This window comes from Babylonia areolata, chromosome 4 (genome assembly GCF_041734735.1).
Source record: "Babylonia areolata isolate BAREFJ2019XMU chromosome 4, ASM4173473v1, whole genome shotgun sequence".
NCBI lineage: Eukaryota > Metazoa > Mollusca > Gastropoda > Neogastropoda > Buccinidae > Babylonia > Babylonia areolata.
The window spans coordinates 35,892,100-35,897,960 of NC_134879.1; positions in this window are offsets into that span (position 1 = coordinate 35,892,100).

Sequence of the window (5,861 nt, forward strand, 5' to 3'; positions counted from 1 at the left end):
TTCCACAATAATTCTTTTCTTTTTTTTTTATTAAAAAAATGTCCCCTCTGCCTCCATCTCTCCACCACCTCCACCCCCCCCTCCCCCCACAAACTGATGCTCATGCTGAGTCTCTAATGGAATAAAGGTGGCAACGCTCCTCCTTGTCTGTGTGTGTGTTGAACCATTCTTTGCAGCCAGAACCAGGAATAGCATGACTGGTGAGGCCTCTTCTGACGAAATAGCTGTTGTTTCTTGAGGTGCAGGTACACACTGCTCCTCCGTTGTGGAAACTGGGCGTCCTTCTGGAGCTGTTTGTGATGTTTTGTTTTATTTCAGTAATTCGCTTTAGTTTCACTTTTTTCTTTCTTTTTTCCCTTTTTTTCCACTCGTGGATCTGAACTGACTGAAACGTCTCCGAGACAGAGTTCACAGGTGGTAGGAGTTAAAACGAATGACACTGTCGGCAGTGTTCCGTTTTCTTTCTCCTTGATGTGTGCGTTATGCTGCACTTTGGTGATAATAATACTAGTACTAATATTAATAACAGTAATCACTGCTTTTCCCATTCTTTCCATGTATTTTTAACTGTTCCTAATCCCATCAATTCTTACGAAAAGCACACGCACGTACCGTGAGAGAGAGACAGACAGACAGACAGACAGACAGAGACAGAGAGAGACAGAGACAGACAGACAGAACAATTGAGAAGACAACACGAGACAGACAGACAGACAGAGACAGAGAGAAGCAGTGGCAGACAGAAAACAGAGAGAGATATATCGATATAAACATTTTGAGAAAGAGACAGACAGACAGACAGACAGACGAAGACAGACAAAGACAGAGGAACAGAACCATCTGCCCATTGCCTGGCACCATGCAAAGGACGAAGAACTAAAGCAAACAACCATCGAGTATTACGCCCACACCGCCCGTCACCGTCGTTTGGATATCACCCATCATTGTCCTCCATGACTAAGCAGCTGATCAATACGGGCCCTCCTTGCCTCTGGCACCTGCAGCAATAGTGACTGCATGGTTAGTGCAGGTAGCTCTCCTTGTCTGGAAGGTGTCACTGCCCATCTCGTTTGTTTTCCTGGAGAGATCGAGGACAGCGCGCGGTTTGTATTCGGCTGAGAACTGTACAAGGTGGTGATGAACACTTTAAAAGACTTACGTGTTTATCAACTGGCTCCCATGTCAGTTTGGTACATAACACACACACACGCACTCTCTCTCTCTCTGAAAGAAGGGAGAGTGGGACGGCGCATGCGCGCGATTAATTAATTTGTGTTGTATATGCCTGTGCAAAGCTGCCTAGTTATCAGCACCGTCATCATTGTCAAATTGCACTTTTCCGTGTTGAATATCTTAAATGAAAGAGAGACAGACAGACAGACAGACAGACAGGTTTTGCGACGTGTGTGCATGTGCATGAATTAATAACCAAGCAAAAGAAGTCCTTTGTTTTCATGGACGCGAAGTTCTAGCCGAACTAATCAGCCCACACTGCCGTGACAGAACAGAAGCAGTGCACTTCAGAGGCTTCAGGTCAACTTCATTTGTCGGTGTTATCGTCAATGATTGGTTTTAACTTGTGTGTGCCACATTAACAGAAACGTAACAATGACCATTTCGAGCTCAAGACCCCGTAACAATGACCATTTCGAGCTAATGACCGGTGTCAAGATGACGATAATGATTAACTGTTAGTGAACTTGGATGTCCAATCATACATCCAGAAAAAAGCGGAAGCAGTTATTGACACAGTTCACTGGCGACGGCCTTCCCAAGTAGACGAACAGCGGGTAACAGAGTGGAGACAAAATATCTTTCCCTTTAATATCCACGGCTCGATGCTGCAATAACGGGAAGATAATGATATCATACGTGAACGGCTTCAGATCAAACAACCACAGCACAGTAACTGTGAAGTCAAGGTAGGGCCACACCTTCCAAGCCAAGCATTATACCCCGTGCCCACTGAAGCACGTGCACATCAGTCGGTGCCAGAAACCGCACGGAATGGCCAGCAACGCGATATTGTTATTACCATAATCGTCTTGTTTTGTGATCAACAGGGGGTGTGAAAGGAAAGCCTGCACCGCTGCAGGTGAGACAGGGGGGTCGGGGGGGGGGGGGGGGATCAATACAATGATAACGGGCGGGGAGGGATTATGCCCCCCTTTCCAGGTACCCCAGGCGTTGCCCGTCACGCAAAGCCCTCTGACGTGACTGATGACGTACGGGTCACGCTATCCACGTGAGAGAAGTCACGCTACGACAGTCGTGGCTTGGCGTGGGGTCGAAGACAAAGAGCCCGTGGGGAGTGTTTGCGGCGGGGAGGAGAAAAAACATGATCAGATTTCACAGGCACGAGAGAGCTGTTTGTTTATTTGTTTTTCATGATGACGTGGGAAAGGAGGATTTCTTTTTTTCAGTTCTTTTTTTTTTCCTTATCAAAACTACGATTATTACAGAGCTGTGATTTATCTATGTGTCGGCTCCTTATGTCGTTCAGATTTGGTATTGTTGTTGGCAGTCATCGTTGGCAAGTCTCTCTCTCTCTCTCTCTCTCTCTCTCTCTCTCTCTCTCTCTCTCTGTGCCAGTGCCAAAGACAGGTGGCTACACTCAATTTGACCCGACAACCCTGAGATAAATGACAACAGTTAAATGCAGTTTTGTCATTTTCTTTCGTGTTTGTCTGGCCCCACTCTGTTTCTCTGCTGTCTTGAAAAGCATTTACTCAGATGTGTTTGGCTGTTCAGCTGGCTGCTCAGTCGATTTGGTTTACTTGGTGCGAGCTGAAGTAGTCTTTTTGTGGCTTTATGTAATCAAGAGATATGCCTCCTTTCTAATTTTACTCTGATTTTAGTCAGCTGCGCAGCCTACTTTACAACAGTTATCAAGTTCGCGGGGTCCTTCAACTGAAATAAGATTTATCCTACCGCAAGCAGTACGCTTCAACAGTATTCCGGTTATCTATTTATTTATAGTCTTTGCATCTAAGATGATGACATTAGACTAAGCGCTTCAACAAAATAACGCTGCATTTCTACATCTTCTGTCTTCAAGACTTTGACAAGAAGGGCAGACATACTTTCGACAGCAGGTTGTCCTTCCTCTGTACGTCTATCAGATATATACCATTTCACGTGCTTGAAATTCTTGAATTGTGTGTGTTTGTTTGTTTGTTTGTGTGTGTGTGTGTTTGTGTGAGGTGTGTGTGTGTGTGTGTGTGTGTGTGTGTGTGTGTGTGTGTGTGTGTGTGTGCTGTGTGTTGTGTGCGTGTTGTGTGTTGTGTGCGTTGTGTGTTGTGTGCGTTGTGTGTGTGTGTGTGTGTGTGTGTGTGTGTGTGTGTGTGTGTGTGTGTGTGTGTGTGTGACTACATAGACTGATATGAAATATTTCTAAATGCAAACGTCTGGATGCGGTTATTTGACCATGCGGTGAAAGGATGCAGACAGATCACTCCTCGCTAATTGTTCGTAATTTAAACAGAAGCCCTATCTACCAAATGACCAACCCACTGAGCAACTGACTCTGAAAATGATTTCAGTGACATTAGTGAAGACTGCCCTTTTCTAATGTTGATGACAAACTCCCTTCTTCAAAGCACCTTTTAGTACATTTCTTTCTTCACAGTCACACAAAACCGCCAACGCAAGGACTTTTTTTTTCCAACACATGATTTTTTCTAGTCATAAAACTACCAGTATGCTCTGTATGTTTTATCATCTTTCAGATCCATCTGATATTACTCAAGCAGAAAGACGTTAAAAGGAAACACACACACACACACACACACACACACACACACACACACACACACACACACACACACACACACACTCACTTACAAAATCTGCAATTCCATCTGCTTCCATTAGAAATGTCTTATATAATAATCAAGATGTGTTTGAAATAGGTCAGAGTTTAATTTAGAGCCCAACTGGCTCTTTGTTGTGATTCTAATGATTGACTAGTTACTTTATTTTATTTCGTTTATATTCTTCTTCTTTTTTTCCGATGCTAATTGAGGAGAGAGGAACAGGCAAAGATGATTTAAGGCATGGGTGGGGTGGGCGAGATAACAGAATTTCGTCTAATATCACAAATGTGGATAGACGTTAAGCAAAAGAACGAAGAACAAAGAACGAACACACACACACACACACACACACACACACACACACACAAAACCACCAACACCCCCCACTCCCACACCCGCAAACCAACCAACCTCCCTCCCCCCCCTCCTCAAACCAAAACACATATGGACACCAGATTTAGGGCAAGGAAAACAAGTCCCCGTCAAAAGACGCCTATGACTCAACCAGGTTAAAAAAAACAACAACAAAAAACAAGGAGCAACGTGAGCCTTCATATATACTGCAGAAACCACGCAGGCCGACGTACATTTGCAGACACTGAGAATAACTTGCAGCGCTCTCCGTACGGCAAGCAGAGCGAGAGGACAAAACACAAGGAAGGGCTGAGTCATTTTACAAGACAGTATAATAGACTGCCTGGAGGAGGTTTCGGGGGCCAGTCTGACATTGACATTGTAGACATCGTAACTAATAGGTTAACGTGATTGTTGTTGGGGAGAGGAGGGGTGCGGGGTGCGGGGGGAGGTGGGTGGTGGTTAGGGGGGAAAGGGAGAAGGGGACGGGAGACGGGGGGGTGGGGGGGGGGAGAAGCTTGGGTGTGCAAGAACAGATACACAATGTTACGCAAAATAACAATGGGCAAGCACAAAGAATGTGCTTTGGGTAAATAGATAAATGTCATAATTTTGAAGTGAGTGTCCGACAGACGACTAAAACCATTCACAAACAGAACAGAGGGGACGACGAGAAAACAAATTATACACACATGCTTTTCGTCACAAACGTTCAAACACACACGTAAGTGCACACAAGTCAGCTTCTTTATATTCAAACACTATTCGGAAGTCATATAAAACCAAAAAACAAACGTTGGTGTCACCCACCACCCCACACACCGAACCTCAACGTTGACCCCGCATTCTACTCCGACACAATAATCACTTTCTTCCTTTCGTGTGGATTTTATTCGAACACCAATAATATGAGAAATGTCCTTCTTTGTAATGACCACACTCGTACTGCCAACAGAATGGATGAGGCAATGCCAGTCTTGAATAAAAGCTCATTTGTGTTTGCACATTTCTTCTGTCTTTACTGCTGTGTGCACATGTCAAATGATCGGTATAAGGACAGGCCCGGCGCTTCCTTTACTGAGGAAGTGTCTGGGTTTGTTCCAATGTACCTTTTATTTACCTGTGTGCTAGCTGAATCTGTCGCGTAAGCAGCACTGACTTGAAGTTGTGTACCTTGTGAATGGAGAGAGTTACCACTCTTTACTATTTGTTAATAATTTCATCTCCTGGCCTCATTATTTGTTAATTTCCAACTGAATGGATGATCACTGCTGTGGTGTGTCGGGCTGTGTTCGTCAGAGTGGGAAACAACGCCTGAACGAAGTGTTCCATATCCTATTCAGAAGTGATCTGGCAGCCAATTCCCTTTGTCTTTTTCTTTTCTTTTTTTTTTCATATCATTTTTCTTTAATAACAACAATACTAATAATGTCAGCGGGAAGTCCGAACCCAGTGACTGCACCTAAAAACACTGGCAAATTAGCAGAGCCCGGAGAGAACTTCCAGGCGGACTGTGTGTGGTGTCTTCATTTTTCATGGCAAACTATTGTCGTCAAACCGAACGGCGTTGAATAATACAGTGACCGGGACGGCCACAGGGGCTGGGGGGAACAAACAGACACTGGGCAAGAAGGAGGAGGAGAAGAAGAAGAGAACAGAAAGGTGGAAAGACTGGGACGGGGCAAAGGTAGG